This window comes from Pinus tabuliformis, chromosome 2_1 (genome assembly GCF_031772625.1).
Source record: "Pinus tabuliformis cultivar Carrire ecotype Pingquan chromosome 2_1, CPIR1, whole genome shotgun sequence".
Lineage (NCBI taxonomy): Eukaryota > Viridiplantae > Streptophyta > Pinopsida > Pinales > Pinaceae > Pinus > Pinus tabuliformis.
Window position 1 is genome coordinate 824,298,247 of NC_142299.1, and position 16,742 is coordinate 824,314,988.

Below are 16,742 nucleotides of genomic sequence, written 5' to 3' on the forward strand. Positions count from 1 at the left end.
GTATGAGTTAAATATGGAATCTTTGGGATGGCAGGATATCATCAATCTCATTGTGATCCTGCAGGAGCAAGTAGCTAAAGCACTCTATGGTCCATCAGTTGGTGACTATGAGCCCAATAGTCTAGAAGATCATGCTCCAATAGACAGAGAGGATCAGCAAAGTATTGTTGATCAGAAGCAGGGCATTGTTAAGCCCTCGAGGTTTAGAGTTATGGATAGTCAATTTTCGCCGGATCCTGATATGGATGCACCCCGTGGGAAAGTACATACAACTCATGGAAAGATGAAAACGAGAAAAAACGATCAGCATGTCAGCGAGAGTGTCATCGAGACATATGTGCAGGATTCAGCTCAAAAGGGACCAGACATTTCATGGTGATTTAATACTTTTTAATGTATTTTATGACCGTTCAAGCATTTTATTCAATCAAGCTACGTACTGTCTATTAGGCCTAATCCGACTAGTTGATTATTCTTTTATGATTTAATTCCAGCGTTATTTGATATGTGGTTTTATAGAAATCCAGGAAGGTCATCAGCAAATCTTTGTTATGTGAGAATGGTTCCAGAGATCATGAGGAGAACTCAAACCCTATATTCCATGTTTCAATGGGCAACACTGCAGAATTCGCGTCCAATATTCTCGTTGAGGGACCTAATGTCGAGTCTTAGAAAGATTACATTCACCTGAGAGCAAGAAGAGGTCAGGCTAGTGAGAAGCATAGCCTAGCCAAAGGGTAAATACATTGCCACTAATTCTTTAGATATTACCGAGGACGTTGTATATTGTCCTCACTAACACGCTCTGAAATGCAGACCAGAAGAGAGAATCAGCAAGCGGATGAAAATTTTACAGGACCTTATTCCATTCCAGGCTGCAACAAGGTATATAAAATCCTCCTGGTTTCATTTAATTTGAAGTTGAAATTTGATTATTGATTGAATTCGTTCGTTTGTTTGCGCATTAATGGTTTAAAACGATTATTCTTCCCAGGATTAATTTCAAGCCCACACTTCTATCTAACGGTAATTGACTGAGTTAGATATTAGTTTGGTTTTCCAATTAATTATTGACTGAATTCGTTATTTCGTTTGTCGATTTTGTGGTATACATAACGCTAGCTCGCGTCATTGAGTTAGAAATTTGTGTGGCGTGTGAGATTTATCAGATTAGCGGCAGGGCACTCGTGCTGGAGCAAATCATTAACTATGTTCAGTCGTTGCAGAAGCAAGTTGAGGTAAAGAAAATACGAAGCTAAAATTGGCCTGAACAACGCAATATTCGAGTACGTAATTTATTTCTTTGCTTCATTATATGGATTCTCAGATTCTCTCAGAGATCGTCGCCTCCGTTGTTCTGAGTTGTGATTGAACATCAAATAAATTATTTATTTTGGAAGATATAATTGTAACTAGCACAATTATATTTATCAATATAGTTGATATAAACCATAGGCTTATATGAAGCATATATACAAGCCTATGTTATTATATGAAACATATATACAAGCACATGTTACAATGTGGTTGATATATGCTAATATGTTTATATAAACCACATTAATAATTATTAATAACTATATAAGATTATTAATAACTATATAAATACTAACTACCAGATTATTTATATATTACTGTATAAATATTATATAAATATTATAATAATTATATAAACTCCTAATATATATTAATTAATAATAAGAATAGCTCATAAGAGTTTATCATTATTTAGATAATCTTCGGCAAAATCACATAACCAATCTTTTGTCGACGCGTTTCGAACCAACCAGTGTGGTTCATCGTCAGGACAAGTTGAAAAACCAATCCGGTTTAGCTGATTAAATAGAGTAATAAAATGGTATATTTTACCTAAGATAACTATATTCTAAAAGTAACATTTATTTATCCTTAAGTAATATTACTAGAATAATAATAATTATAGATTATTTAACAAACTTATGACCATTATATTTAAATAATAAATATGGATATTGTATTATTAAATGATCTTATATATAATTAACATATTTACCTGTTTTAGCTATTTATAGAAATGTTAATAATTGAATTATTGGTTTGACCAAGAGCATTAGGTCAAATTAGCCGTTGGAATCTCTGCCCACTCCATTTAATCACCTAAACCGGATTGGTTCTTCAACTTGTCCTGACGATGAAACACACTGGTTGGTTCGAAACGCGTCGACAAAAGATTGGTTATGTGATTTTGCCGAAGATTATCTAAACAATGTTATGGATCACAGAAGTCTAAATTCCTTAATAGTTTATCATTATATTATTTAAATAATTTAATAATACAAAATTATAAAAAAATAATAACAATTATATTATATTATTATTATAATAATAATCCTATTATTTGATTATAATATTATAATAATATTATATTATTATAATTACTATATTATCATAATAATATAATAAATATTATTATAATATTACTAGGAGTTTGTATTATTATTATAATAATAAAATATATAATTAATATTATTATAATAATAACCATAAAACCAATTATTTATTATTTATGATAATTAATAACTATATAAATATTATATTAATATTATAATAATTATATAAACTCCTAATATATATTAATTGATAATAAGAATAGCTCATAATAATGTTAAATCATTATATTATTTTAAAAATCTAATAATATAAAATTATAAAAATAATAATAACAATTATATTGTATTATTATTATAATAATATTATATTATTATTATAATAATATACAAATATAATCACCATATTATCGTAATAATATAATCAATATTATTATAATATTATTGGCACTTTACATTATTATTATTATATTAATATAATATTTATATAATAATAATATATAGAAATAATTTGGTTGTTAATATTTATATAGTCATTAATAATATTTGATTATAATATTATAATAACATTATATTATTATAATATGAACAATAAAGACCAATTATTTATCATTTATAATAATTAATAACTATACAAATAATAGCAACCATATTCTTATATAATTATATATTAATTATTATTATATTAATATTATTATAATAATACAAACTCATATTATTATTATTATTATTATTATTATTTAGTATTTTTAATATTTATTTTAGGGTTTGGATACACAGTATTAATTATTATTAATATTTAGGATTATTAATAACTATATAAATATTAACAACCAAACTATTTATATACATTACTATATTAATATTATAATAATTTTATAAACTTCTTATATCTATTAATTAATAATAAGAATAGCTCATAATAATATTAGATTATCATTATATTATTTTAAAAATCTAATAATATAGAATTATAAAAATAATAATAACAATTATATTGTATTATTATTATAATAATAGAATATAATATTAATAATAATATTATATTATTATTATTATTATATCATTATAATAATATACAAATATAATTACCGTATTATCATAATAATATAATCAATATTATTATAATATATTATTATAATAATAACAAAAAAAAGCCAATTATTTATTATTTATGATAATTAATAATTATACAAATAATAGCAACTATATTATTATATAATTATATATTTATGACTATTATATTAGTATTATTATAATAATACAAACCCATAATAGTAATAATAATATTATTATTATTATTATAATACTTCAGTATTTTTAATATTTATCTTAGGGTTTGTATACAGAGGATTAATAATTATTATTAGTATTTAAGATTATTAATAGCTATATAAATATTAACAACCAGATTATTTATATATATTATTATATAAATATTATATTAATTATATAAACTCCTAATATATATTAATTAATAATAACAATAGCTGATAATAATATTATATTATCATTATATTATTTAAAAGATCTAATAATATGAAATTATGAAAGAAATAATAACAATGATATTGTATAATAATATTAATAATAATAAAATGATCAATATTATTATTTATGATAATTAATAACTGTACAAATAATAGCAACTATATTATTATATATTTATATATTTATATATTTATGATTATTATATGAATTTTATTATAATAGTATAAACTCATAATAATATAAAACCTCAGGAATTTATATGATAAACTTAATGGATCGTAAACCCAAAAAATCTGTATTAAACATAGATTAATATTATAAACCCTATCAATAATATTATGTGCTAAGAATATGAACCTTTAGATTAATAAACCCAAGGGATTGATAATATAAACTTAAAGAATTAATAACAAGAAGGGATTAATACTAAAAAACCAAAAGGATTAATAGTATAATCCAAGGTATATAAAATTGACACAGAGATACCCCACACATACCCACAATATGCATAAAAATGCATAAACACATCAATCTCAGGTATTTAACTCTCAAAGGAATCAAAACATCATCCACAAATGGTTAAGGCACTATTTTATTAGTTCATTTATATCAAAACTCAATCACCCCGTTAAAACCTCCTATCAAAACTTAATCAACCTTTAAGTCATCATATAAGACTTTATTGAAGTCTTTCATTAAACCTTCCTATAAACACTTTAAAACCCTTCATAACCTTTGTTTCTTAACTATGTATATATAACATTTTCCTTATGAACCATTTGTTATACATAATTAACACATGAAAACCCTTTATCGGCTTTATTTCCCTTATAACCCATTTAAAAAAAAATACATGCAAACCATACTCCATCTCCTTTGGTATGCGATTAACATAAGAACATTAATTCATATAAGCGGGGCTTAATAAATCTTCGAGATATGCAATTAACATAATAGACATCAATTCATATAAGCCGTGCTTAATAAATCTTCGAGTCCACTCTTATCGCATACCCCAATACTCTTTACCCGGATCAAAATACACTCTCGCAGAGTATTCCATGAGAAATGCGCTAACATTTTCAGATTCTCTCAGCGATCGACGCCTCCGTTGTTCCTAGTTGTGATTGGACATCAAACTAATTATTTCTTTCGGAAGAGGTAACTGTAATTATGTGCAGTTTTCAAATATTTTCAGTAAAATCTGATATCATAAATATAATTCAGCAATTCCCAAGAGTGATCGAATTTGATGCAGATTGAGGACTATCAGATGGAATAATTATATACTGTCAAGGCTACCAACATTTTCTTGTGATTGGACATCAAACTAATTATTTCTTTCGGAAGAGGTAACTGTAATTATGTGCAGTTTTCAAATATTTTCAATAAAATCTGATATCATAAATATAATTCAGCAATTCCCAAGAGTGATCGAATTTGATGCAGATTGAGGACTATCAGATGGAATAATGATATACTGTCAAGGCTACCAACATTTTCTCAGATGCTCATCGCGACGCTGGCTATGGATTCCCTGATTGATTCCGAATGGCTGGAAATAATGAATGTAAAGGTGTTAAATCCAAAGAGTGAAATAAACATTCTTATGTAATTGACACAAGTGTCCTTTAAACATTTTATGATACATTTTTATTTATTTTTTTTAATTTTGGGCAAATCAGCTTATACAAGCTTACCATAATCATTATCTTTCATATATATACATATGTATAAACTCTCTCTATATATACATATATCTAATAATAATGTGATGTTGATGTTGCTTAGATATCTTTATTAAATCAATATTATTTTATTGATTATTGGTTTATTGTTTTGATTTTAATTTCAAATTTTTTATTATAATGGAAGGAATTGATAAATTTTGAACTTTTCTAAACTTTATAAAAAAAAATGTCTTTTTGGTTTTTTTATCAAATATGTGTAATTTGTGGATTTTATGTGATATTTTGTTATTTGAATTAGCTTTTGAATTAAAAAAAAAAAAAAGTGAACTCAGTTTTCTCTAAAACTATTAAGAAACAGGGATTATGTAAACCAAATGAAAAGAATTCTAGCAAATATTTACTGGATTTTGGAGAAAAATATATTGAGAAAAGCCAAAATGTTAAATACAATAATAATATAATTGTTAGTAATAAAATTTACTTAATTTTTTTTTAAATAAATAACCCCTATTTTTACCAGTAAAATTAGCTTTAAATATTTTATTTAGTTCTTTAAAGAATAAAACCATAAAACTCAATTTATTTAAATATTAATATATGGAGTGTTATTTTTCTTATTTTAGAAAATTAAATACAATTGAGAATTCCGTTGAGAACGTGAATAGAAACAATGGAAGTATAGTAACGATTTTAAAAAGGAAAAAACTAAAATCAGTTAGTAAAATTTCAAAAATAAATATCTATTTGAGATTACCTTGAATTCTCTCTGGAGTATTAGAAGAATGGCCGTGTATGGTTAAGTTCGCACAAGTTGATAGTTCATGTTCATATTATTAATGTAAATGCACATTTAGCTGGTAAAAACATGTTTTTAAGGTCTCTATTTTTTTATGGGTATGTCTTTCAGTATATTAAAATATATTTTATTATTACATTAAAAAATAAAGCTATGTTAATATACAATTTTTAAGCTATGTTAATATACAATTTTTTTTATCGGTAGTAAATTTGAAATAGAAATAGAAATAAAAATACTTTTGTGTTAATTTTTTTTGTTTTTTTTTTTAATTATATTTTTATGTTTTTTATCAGGCTTCCATACGCACATAAATATCAAAAATAAAATAAAAATCACTATTTGTAATTTTGATAAGACACGGAAAATTTACAACATGATTATAAAATATTTAAAGTGTATTGGCTTATAATGTATTGTAGTTAGATATGAGAGTTAGGCTGACTTCTGTAGGCAATAATCCTTCAAATAATCTAGATCTAACACGTATTTAATGCACAAGTGATTTTCTTTATATATTCAAATCAATCTCGACTTGAGTTACAAGTGGATTTGGTTTTCAAATTGATTATGTATTAATGGTTAAGCTTTGCCATGGAGTCGTGTCAAGAACAAGCTTCGTCCGTTCACCCAGCTTCCCACCAGCTGTACTCCTTACCTCATCCCTCTCGCTTCATCGATGGTGTGAAAGCTCTGGCTTCGATCCGATAGTTGTGCTTCGTTCTGGAAATATTCAATGCTCTTTTAGTTGGTGATTTGATTCATTGTTCACCTTTTCTCTTTGGCTCTCGGCACTGCTACCAGTGTTTCACTTCAGGTGAGTTCGACTCTGCTACCAAGGTTTCATTTCATAAGAGTTTGTACAGCGCCGAGAATATCATGGCTCTGGAAAATACCCCCAAGGTAGATGGCTTCGCTTCCCAGGTGCAGCAAGAATCAGGCAAGTTATATATGGATAATTTTTCTAGACATATACATTTAGTTCATTAGTTGCTGGCTTTCATTTGACATGTTGTCGATTCTGGTTTGCAGTTCATGTGAAAGCATTCTTCGGGTGCTCAAATATCACTGTAGTGGGTTTCGCTGAACCTACTTCCAACCTCTTCCTTCAGTTGACTAATGGATTACAAGTATGTCTAGTTGTGTTTTATGAATTTACAGAGTAGGGAATTGAATAATTGATTTGCTGCTTAATGTTCTCAGACAGTTGGGGTATTTTGCTAAGGGTTTTACATATCCTTAATGGTGTAAGTGGTCTCTTTAAATTCTTGACCAAGGGTTTCGTCTCAGATTGAGCCTACCGAAGAGAATCATTATGATAACAGGAAAATTTCCTTTGTTGAGATGTTTACACAAAAATTTGTTCTTTCGAGGTTTTCATTTTAATGGAAGCCTTTATTGTCTTATAGTTAATTCCTTCAATCTCGTTTTTAAATTGTTTAAGGGTTTTATGCTACCAATTTCTTGAAACTTGATAGAAGGCTTCAGTCCCTTCTCTATGGCACTTCCAGGTGTTTTGTTGTGTGGCATGTGAAGCTTGTAGCTATGGCTATCTCGGTTCTTTATTTTTTTTAAATTTTTACCTACTAGGGTATTCTCTGTTCTGCACCTTTCTGAGTTCTCGAAGCGATGCATACGAGAATCTAGGTAATCTTTTTATGTTATGTAACTCAAATATGTAATATTTGAGCACTGGTCATGTCTAAGTTGTGTTATTATCAAAATGTGTAATATTGAGGTACTGGGTTCATGTTTCGGTTCTGTTTTTCCAATATACAATATTGGAAGCTCTTTATTTCACCTTTCTGTTAGTTCTCATATGCTCCAATCTTGTGCTGAGAAGTTTATCTTCTTGCGATATATATATTGTATGTTTCTACGGTTACACTTTTAATATGAATATAATATGCCCATTGGTAACGTGATTGCACAGTAGCTTCTTCCTAAAGATTTCAAGTTTTCACTATTCGGCATACATTATTCCTCTTCTTTGTATTTTTGTTTCCAATCTGAGGAAATGTAAAAAAAAGGTATGGTTACAGTGATTCTTTTAATTTGGAAAATTAAACAGGGTTTTTCTATTGCTTCTACATATACCATCGTTTAGTTTCTCTGTTTCTCATTCCTTTTTTTTTAAAAGGCATTATTCTTTCACTCTTCCTTCTCATAACTAACTAGACATAGTTCTATTTATCGTTATGTTGTGCATGTTTAATTCTAATTTCATTTACGATATGCATTCTTCGTTCTATTTTTCCTTTCTAGCAGAAGAACAGAATAAAGACTATCTTCCTAAGTTTGTACCTAAATGCCCAACTCTATTTATGTAGGAATAATTTGCCTCTAAGTCTTAGATATTCTTGTACATTATTCATTTTAGGTGTTAACCTCTACCAAATCTGAACATTCAATAAAACAAGTTACATCAAATAGATTATTCTAGGTTATTTACCTACCTGAACTGCTATAATAAAGAAGAAATTTGAATTGTTGAAGTCACCTTTGTTATTTATCGATTTCAATCCTCCCAACTATGAGATTTGTCGTCAGGTCCATGTCTGCCACCGAGCTTGCTCACAAGACCAATGTCTTTCTGCAAGTTTTTGCACACAATTCTTTTGCTATCTGATCCCCACGATACTTATCTACTTTAATTGTCTAACCTCTCAGCACAGTTCCTCCTCCCTTTCTCCATGCCCCCCACGGATTTCTTTGGAGCATTCATAATCAGGGAGGTAGTTAGGGTTTTCTGGCAACTACCTTCCCTAACTTCCTTGTTATGAAAAGTTACAAGATTTGTTAATACTCAAAAAAATTTCTCTCTTTAATAATTAAAAACCAATAAATACTTAATTCAAATAATAATCATAATATCTAGTTTTCTTTTCACTGTGGTAAAATAAAATATTTACAGTTTTGTGGGGACATTACATCTCGCCCCTAAAATTAGACATCGTCCCGATGCTTTTCTGCTGCAAATAGTCTTGGGAAGGCTTCCTTCATGAGGTGTTGATCCTCCCCGGTGGCCTCATCTGACCCAAAGTGCTGCCATTTCACTTTAACCTAGATCATAGCTTGTTTCCATGGAATTAATTCTTTCCGATCGAGTATAATCAGAGGCTTGACCAAGAATTCTCCTTCCAATTCGACCTGTAAAACTAGTAACTCGAATGAGTTTTTCATTATCATTAAAGTTTTATTTGGCTTACTTAAGGAACTTTCTTACCTATATATCTTGCCAACTGATTATTTGCTTAGGATAATAAACATACCTTTTCAATACGGACACATGGAAAACATTGTGGACTCAAATAAGGCTCAATAAAGCGAGTTGGTATGCCACTGGCTTAACCCTTGCCAAAATTTGAAATGGACCAAAAAACCAGGGTGCTAACTTATCACACCCACTCCATTGTAATGTACTCTTCTTAGCGTGTACTGTCACATATACATGATCTCCTACTTGGAATTCTCTGAAATTCCTTTTTCAATCGGTGAAGTTCTTTTTCCTATCTTGGGCAGCCTTTAAGTTAGATCGTATCTGCTTAACCATTTATTCCATTTCTTTTAACATCTAAGGTCCCAACGTCAGCTTGTCCTCCAGTCCCTCCCCGAACTGGATGGTGTGCGACACTTTCGTCTATAAAAAATTTCAAACGGGCTCATTTGTAAGGAGGTATGGTAGATGTTATTGTAAGAAAATTCCACCAGATGTAAGTAATTTTCCCATTTGGATGGTTGATTCATTACATATGTCCTTAGCATATCTTCCACTACCTGATTTACTCATTCTGTTTGCCTGTCGGTCTGAGGATGATAGGCGATACTAAAGTTTAACTGAGTACCTAATCCTTCAAATAGAGTCTTCCAGAAGGCTGATGTGAACTTTAAATCATGGTAAGAAATTATAGTTTTTGGTAGCCCATGTAGTCTAAAAATATTTTGCATGAAAATATTGGCAATCTGCACTACTCTGAAGGTGGATTGTACTCGTATAAAATGAGTTGATTTGCTTAATCTGTCTACTACCACCATTATTGAATCATTTTGCCTTTTGGATTTGGTTAGTCCTATGATAGAATAATGGGAGATGGCCTCCTACTTCCAATCGGAATTGGTAATGGGTGTAGTAACCCAGCGGGATGCTGGTATTCTGTTTTTACTTGCTGACATTCTAGGTAGCATGTCATATATTCTGCTACATCCTTTTTCATACCTGACTAGTAGTACTCTTTTAAGAGTGATGTAAGTAGTTTTTGGTATCCTCAGTGTCCTGCATAGGGACTCTTATGATATTCATCCAAAATCAGATTTTTAATGTTATTTTTGTTAGGCACATTTTCGTTTGGCACGTATAATCTTTTCTTATAATTCAGCATACCTTTGGAATCCATTTCATATCCTAGCTGATATTCATGGTTGTTTGTGTTTTCAGCTTGTTGTCCTAATTGTTAATATTCTGGGTCCTGCTTCGCTGCTTCTTTAATTAATTTGTCAAAATTAGTTCGCACTTCGCTCTAAGAAATTTCATAAATACAATGTACCTTTCGACTCAAAGTGTCAGCTACCCGATTCTCCTTTCCCTTCAAATGTTTGATCTTGAAATGGAATCCACTTAGAAAGTCTACCCATCGGGCTTGTTTAGCATTTAAAGTGGGCTACTTGAAGTAATTAGCCAAGATGTGATAATCATTCATTAAAAGAAACTTCCTACCCATCAAATAGTGACATCACATTTTTAATGCATGAATGACGACTGTCAATTCTAAGTCATAGGTGGAATATTTCTGCTCGTGATCCTTCATTTTCCTGGACTCCTAGGTGATTACCCTCCCATCTTGCATTAAAACTCTACCTACCTCTTCCTTGCTGGCATCTGTACACACCACATAGTCCTTTCTTGGATCTGCGATGCTTAAAATTAGCGCGGTGGTGAGCAGATGCTTAAGCTACTCAAAACGCTTTTGACATTCTATTGTCCATTTAAAAGTTTTTCCCTTTTTTTGTAGGGAGGTAATAAGATAGGCCACCTTGGAGAATCCTTCAACAAATCGCTTATAGTATCCTGCCAGTCACATAAAAGATCTTATATCCGTTACATCTTTTGGTACTGGCCATTCCATTATGGTCTTTATTTTTTAGGGGTCTACAACGATTCCATTCTTGGTAATAATGCTGGCCGAAGTACTGAATCTGTTCTTTAAAAAAATCACACTTGCTAAATTTCACATACAGTTGATGCTCCCGAAGAGTCTACAACACTATCCTGAGGTGCTCCTTATGTTCTTCAATATTCCGAGAATAAATCAATATGTCATCAATAAAGATTAATACACAATTATCTAAATACTAATGAAATATACTGTAATACAACAAACTCGTAGTGTCCATAATGGGTCCTAAAAGCGATTTTAGCTATGTCTTCCTCCCTGATTCTGATCTGGTGGTATCTTGATCGTAGATCAATTTTTTAAAATAGTATCACCCCATTCACTTGATCAAATAATTCATCTATGCAAGGAAAAGGGTACTTGTTCTTAATAGTTAACTTATTCAGCTAACAATAGTCCATACACATATGTAGGGTTCCATCCTTCTTTTTGACGAATAGTATGGGGGCTCCCCAAGGTGACACACTAGGGCGGATGTAAGTTTCATCCAACAGCTCCTATATTACATTTTTAGTTCCACCATTTCTGGTGTGCTCATACGATAAGGAGCTTGGGACACACGGGCTGCTCCTGGCACCAATTCAATGGTGAAATTTATGTCTCTTTGGAGGTAGCCATGGTATTTCTTCAGGAAATACATTGGTAAAATTTTGTATTACAGGGATACTTTACAGGGAAATAGACTTGTTCTTTGAGTTGTCATAACCAACCTGAATAGCATAAATTTGGCATCCTTTTCTCATGCACTTTTCCAATTGAGAGGTGGTTATTGGCCTTAATTTTAGTGGTCTCAAAATGCCTTGTATCTCCTGTTTGTCTCCTTGCTCATTCATATAACATCTAGTTTTTGTTTTATAGATTATAATGGACCAATGCTTTTCCAGCTAGTCCATGCCTATCAAGATATCACAAGATCCTAGGGGAAGTACGTTTAGATCTACCACCAAAGGCTGACCTGCTATTTCCAAAGGACAGTTATTGACCTTGGCCAACACACGTCTCTTTGCCTTTGTTGTTTGTTTTACTAACCAGGGGTTTTTAAACTTGACAGTTTTTAAATTGCATTGCTCAACTATCTTAGGTCTAACATAAATTAACGTAGCTCTAGGATTAATTAAAATAGATACAGTATGATAAAATATTTTACCTTCGAATTCCACCATAGTCGGTTGGTATTCTGCCTAATGATCTTCAAGGGTAGCATTGGATTTTGGAATACTCTGCACTACATCTTCTACCACAAATGCCTCTTGAATCTGCGAAATTTGTTCAGTGCCTTTGCGGTTAGGACGGTTATTAATGTAGTGTGGCCCTCCAATTCACCAACATTGTACTCGGGGGATAGTTGTTGCTTCGATTTCAGTTGTGCCAAATTGTTGACTGTGTTTGGGTTCATGAGGAGGTCTAAATCTAGACTCATTTCTATGCATATTTCTATTAATCTGACTCCTAGGAGTTCCTTTGCTGATATTGCCTCAATTTCCCTTATTGCCAACAACAACTTATTTCCCTTATTGTCAATCCATTTCTTTCCCATAACTTCTCCTTATTGCTTGCTTTGCTAATAGCATATCCTGGCCTTTCGTATGACCTCATCCATTTTTTTTGGGTTATCAAACTCAATCTGCTCCTTCATGAATAATCGTAAAATACTGACAAATCGTTGTACTTTCACCTTGTCTTCTCGTATGTAAGGAACATACCAAAGTAAGGAGGTAAATATGGTAATAAACTCATCCATTGTTTGTTATCCAAGCACTAGTCACAAAAATATTTTTCCTTCTCATCATAAAATTGCCCAGTTAAATACATTTCTTTAAAGTATCTTTGAAACTTTTCCCAGGTTTTATTTTGTTGATTTATTCCTTGTATAGTTTTTACCTCTTCCCACCATAAGGTGGCCTTTCCTTGCAACTAGAAAATGGCCAAATGAGCCTTTAATTTTTGGTCATATTCGTATAGCTAAAAGTATTTATTCATGTTAATAAGCTAGGCTTCAGCTGCCTCCTCTAGTTCCCCATCAAAGAGTGGTGGCTTTACTTTCTGAAACCCCCTTTGTAATTTTGTCCTCTGCCTCTTCTGTGTTTTATGCTCAGAGACGTTATCTCACTTTTCCTCTTAATTTTCTTCCCCTCCCTCTATTTCCACTTACTCAGTTCGATAATCTTGTTCTCCTGAAATATGTCCATGTTTTGGGCTGGGAATCCGCTGACGCTAATTTTGATTATCTGATAGGTTTTTCAAAATATTTTCCTATTCTAGCATTAACCTATCATTGTATGCCTGTAGTCGGGCCATTTTGTTCTTTAATCCATGCACATTCTCCAATATTGAAGGATTGGTGTTGCAAGGTTCTTCTCCTAACTATACCAATACTTCAGGGTTGGTTTCAGGAAAATTTCCAGGTCCTAGGCTTGTCATGTTTCTATGAGGAGAATTAGCTGCTCTTCTCATCTTCTTATTTTGTTGTACATGCACAAGACTATCAATTAAAAAGAATTGTATTTTCTTATCTATTTGGCTCCAGAGGCCTCAGTTTGGTAAACTTGGCTCTGATACCACTTGTCATGCCTCCATATTCACATAAATATCAAAAGTAAAAAAAAAATCACTACTTGTAATTTAGATTAAGGCACAGAAGATTTACAACATGGCTATAAAATATTTACAATGTATTGGCTTATAATGTATTGCACTTAGATATGAAGGTTAGGCTAACTTCCGTATGCAATAATTCTTCGAATAATCGAGATCTAATAGGTATTTAATGCACAAGTGATTTTCTTTATATATTCAAATCATTCTCGGCTTTAGTTACATGTGGATTTGGTTTTCAAATTGACTATGTATTAATGGTTAAGCTTTGCCACGGAATCATGGAAAGAGCATGCTTCATCCGTTCACCCAGCTTTCCACCAGCTATACTCCTTACCTCGTTCCTCTTGCTTCATCGACGGTGTGGAAGCTCGGGCTCTGATCCAATGGCTACACTTCATTATGGAAATCTTCAACACTCTTTTTGCCAGTGATTTGATTCATTGTTCACCTCTGCTCTTTGGCTCTTGGCTCTACTACCAGGGTTTCACTTCATGAGGGTTTGTATAGTTCCGAGGATATCATGGCTCTGGCAAAGACCCCTGACGTAGATGACTTTGCTTCCCAGGTGTAGCAATAATCAGGCAAGTTATATGTGGGTAATCTTTCTAGACATTTAGAAATAGTTCATCGGTTGCTGGCTTTCATTTGACATGTTGTCGATTCTGGTTTGCAGGTCACACGGAAGTAGTCTTGAGGTTCTTAGAGATCACCATAGTGGGTTTCACAAAATCTTCTTCCAACCTCTTGCTTCAGTCGATTAATAGATTACAGGTATGACTAGCTTCATTTTAAGAGTTTACAGAGTATGGAATTGAATGATTGATTTGGTGGTTAATGCTCTCGGAAAATTGGGGTATTCTGCCGAGGGTTTTCCATATCCTTAATGGTGTAAGTGGCCTGTTTAAATTCATTACCAAGCGTTTGGTCTAAGATTGAGCCTACCGAAGAGAATCATTATGATAACAGGGAAATTGAAATTGTTGAGATGTTTACACAAAACTCTGTTCTTTTGAGGTTTTCTTTTCAATGGAAGCCTTTACCATCTTATAGTTTATTCGTTCAGTCTCCTTTTTAAATTATTTTAGGGTTTTATGCTGCCAATTTCTGGAACCTCATAGAAGGCCCGACTCCCTTCTCTATGGCACTTCCAGGTGTTCCGTTGCCTAGCATGTGAAGCTTGTAGCTATGACTATCTCAATTCTTTCTTTCTTTTTTTAAATTGTTATCTACTTCAGTATTCTCTGTTCTACACCTTTCCGAGTTCTGGGAGCGATGCATATGAGAAGTTGGGTCATTATTTTTAAGTTTTGTAATTCAAATTTGTAATATTTGGGCAGTGGTCATGTTTAAGTTCTGTTATTATCCACATGTGTAATATTGAGGTACTGGGTTCTTGTTTCAGTTCGATTTTTCCAATATGCAATATTGGAGGCCCTTTATTTCATCGTTTTGTTAATTCTTATATGCTCCAATCTCATGCCAAGAATTTTATTTGGTTGCGGTATATATATTGTATGTTTTTACAGTTACACTTGTTATATGAATATAATATGTCCATTGGTAACGTGCTTGCGTGGTAGCTTCTTCCTAAAAATTTCAAGTTTTCACTATTCGATGTACATTATTCCTCTTCTTTAGATTTTTGTTATCAATCTCAAGAAATGTAAAAAAATGCAGGGTTACAGTGATTATTTTAATTTGGAAAATTAAACGGGATTTTCCTATTGCTTCTATGTATACCATCGCTCAGTTTCTCTGTTTCTCATTCCTTTTTTTGTTTGTAAGGCATTATTCTTTCACTCTTCCTTCTCATAACTAACTAGACATAGTTCTATTTATCATTATGTTGTGCATGTTTAATTCTAATTTCATTTATGCTATGCATGTTTAGTTCTATTTTTCCTTTCTAGTAGAAGAACACAATAAAGACTATCTTCCTGAGTCTCTACCTAGATACCCAGACTCTATTTATGTAGGAATAATTTGCCTCTAAGCTTCATATATTCTTGTACAGTATTCATTTCAGGTATTAACCTCTACCAAATCTGAAGATTCAATAAAATAGATTACATCAAATAGATTATTTTATGTTATTTACCTACCTGAACTGTTCTAATAAAGAATAAATTTCAACTGTTGAAGTCACCTCTATTATTTACAGATTTCAATCCTCCCAAACATTAGACTTGTCGTTAGGTCCAAGTTTGCCCTCGAGCTTACTCACAAGACCAATGTGATTCACAAGACGAACTTCATTCTGCAAGTTTTTACACACAGTGCTTTCGCTATCTGTTCCCCAAGGATTTCTTTGGAGCATTCATAATCATGGAGGTAGTTAGGGTTTTCTTCGCAATTGCCTTCCCTAACTTCCTTGTTATGAGTGTTACAATATTTGTTAATACTCAAACAATTTTCTCCCTTTAATAATTAACAACCATTAAATACTTAACTCAAATAATAATCATAATATCCAATTTTGTTTTTACTGCGGTAAAATAAAATATTTACAGTTTTCTGGGGACATTACATTTTTGTTGGTTAGTTAAGGTAAATTACATTTGGTCAAGTTATTGGTGATTTTTGATAACCCATGGTATTACCCATGTTATTCATGTGGAATATAGCCTAT